The following is a 3,055-nucleotide window of genomic DNA, read 5'->3' on the forward strand; positions in this document are numbered from 1 at the left end:
CGAAGACTTCTATGGGAAGTGGATCTACCCAGTCAATTTTTGCAATAGAGCAAATCTCCTTTATTCTACAGAACTGAATTAAAGAACTTGTAGAAAGGGTCTTGTTTGACACCTTAATTTGTACAAAAAATTGTGTTTTTTTGTGTGTAGGCCTATGTGCAAGAGTATGTTTTAAAGTTCTTTTCATTTCTAAAAGCCCTTTACACTTTTTTATGACTCTAATAACTAATAACTATTGATGATGCCATTGCAGTGTAAACATATCTATTGTAATGAATAACATGTCATTTTAAGATATGTGCAAAAATGTAACTTAGTTTGATCACTCATCCGTAGTACTTGTCTATGTGGAATCCGAATGTAGTCCTGATTTTTTTTATTTAGTAGAACACTGCAAGACGATGTCAATCATTTCAATAGACACAAGAGACATTTAAATGTGGCAAATTTAATTGAATAAACGTCAGATTATCCAAAACCAGGAGTCGCCTTCTGTTTAGTACAAAGCTTTCACTACAAGCTTTCGCTACACATATTTGTCGGAATGATGATTTAATAAGCGTTTTGTCATTATGTAATCATTTTTGTAGTCAAGTACTAAGTGCTTTCAGATGCAGTCCTCTGCATCTGTTGTTTGTTTGTTCGTTTTTTACATGCAAATTTCGTTCGGATATATAACACTTTAAGACGAGCAATGATATCTTGCCTTCGTCCATGAGTTTTGAAACTTGCTCCGATGCACTGCCGTTTCGTCGACTTTAATAGGGAAAAGGTAAAGCTCCGCCTGTTCAACGTCCTTTGTCGTATCGAACGAAGTGGCTGGTGAAGATAAAGAAAAAAGTATATCCAATACTACGACACCTTGATATCTACGTGTCAGAAAACGAACAGACGGATAAAGCAAACTTGCATATTCTTGAGAGACTAAACATTTTCTTAAATTATTACTCATGCAGTTTCTAGGTTTATCATTCAAATCTCTGAGTATTAAGATTGTGATGTTGCACATACAATAGAATACTGTGTTGATATGTCAGTTTTAGCGTCTATAACGTCTATAACACATCACAGCGGCTAACTTTTATGTATCATTTGATGTGTGATTGTATGCGTATGTGTACGTTTAAGTGTGTCCATACAATTTATACAAAATTATCAAAATATAAGTAAAACGAGTGTGTGAGTGCGTGTGTTTGGTAGCACCTACATGTATGACATTTTCACTGCATGCTTTCGAACACTGAGGGGTTACCAAAAGTACTGCAATTGATGTTTCAATGGTATTAAATGGTTACAACAATGATAGCAGTTGTGATATTACAATAAGAGTAAAAAAGCAGTAACAGTATATGTGTACGTAGACAGTGAATAAATGGGCACTATTTGAAATCATCTATTCACATCAGGAATGGCTTATTCTCCCTTTGTATTTTTTGTTTAAATGTCAACTTATTGCTCCCTTTGTACCTTCCACATAATAACATATAGGTGAGATATTATTGCGCGTGCTGAGAATCTTACCGAACTTGACGAGGTTTTCGACGAACGGGGTTTTCGACAATGATGACAGCACGTCCCTGTTACTACCGATCGCAACAACTGGTAGATGGCTGCCAATGCCAAGAGTATATCCGAAACGATGGCGAATCTTCAGTCGACCATTGTCAGATTAACGAGAGGCACATTAGCAATAATTATGTAATGTGAATACGGTAAAAAAGGGTGAAACAGCAACTACTTTAGCATTTGCAGTTTTGTAAACTTGAGCGCCCTTAAAGTAAACCTGACCAAACGCAAATTGGTAGCAAAGAAATTTCTTACAATTTTACGAAGGAAATTATGATACAAAATAATATTGATTTCTGATTGAAATACAATGACTGTGATTTCCCTGCTTCCCTACAATGTGTAAACTGATTGTGACCGAAGTGGAGATTGAAAAACGAAAGAATGTTTTCAAGGACGCAGATAATGCATGTATGAATGTATTCTCACCCAATAATCATGACAATAGTTCTTAATAGCAGGAAATAAAATTCATTACACCATCTGCGAGGATAGGATTCCCAGAAATATGGAGTCAAAGATACAATTTGTTGGGGATGCTTCGTTATTGTAACGGACTTGGAAGTCCGTTCCCACCTGGAAGAAATATAAAGATCCTCGTTGTTTGTTTGCTCGATTTAAAGGCATCATTTACCATTTCAGATAAAGCAAAAACCTAGCTCAAAATGGGAGTACGGGATACAAACAACCAATGTAAAAATGTTAATCAGAATGACAAATTTCAAGTATTGTTTGATAGACAAAATGTGAACAATTATATCAAGAATAAAATTGTTTCTAGAATAAGCCAACTGCAGTTATGGTTTATCAATAAAAGTAGTGATATCTCCTTATATCGTAGGCTTTCGCCAAATTTTTATTAGGTAGGATGTTTGGTAATATAGCTGACCCACACATATGCATCAAAATCAAATGTGATAACTTGAACATTTTTTTTTAAATCACTGCTCCCAATGGTAAACAGTCCCTTAAATTCTGTATTCAGAACGCACCGGATCTAAATAGGAACGTATCACTCTTTTTTATTTTGTAATACCAACTACTTATTTGACAAATTTTTAGGTGTGTTTATGCATGCTAAAGTTCAGTAAGGTGATGTCATGTTGTCAAGATGTCACTCATAAAGGTCAATGACTCATGATTTACTTGCTATTAGTTACTATCTATTGGCCACATCTTGGTCAATGATTGTGCTGATTTAAAAACAGAATGTGTTGCCAACTCTTCTGCGAACAAGCATATTTAATTAACTCATTACATTACCTAAAACCTATCTTTGTTCAATTTTCTTACTTGCAGCAAATTACACATATATTACACCGTCATTTTCTAAGTGATCTATCTTGATTCATATTATTTTTTTTTCCGAAATGATCGTAGAAACTGTAAGTCTTACGTGAAGTTTCGATCAAAGTGAAATTTGCATTCTATTAATCCATCGTACACTGTATTTCTGACCGTGCATTCTAAAACCGAGAAAAACAGTCGC

This window comes from Diadema antillarum, unplaced genomic scaffold (assembly GCF_040938485.1).
Source record: "Diadema antillarum isolate AM-2024a unplaced genomic scaffold, OU_Dant_1.0 seq00000501_RagTag, whole genome shotgun sequence".
Taxonomy (NCBI): domain Eukaryota; kingdom Metazoa; phylum Echinodermata; class Echinoidea; order Diadematoida; family Diadematidae; genus Diadema; species Diadema antillarum.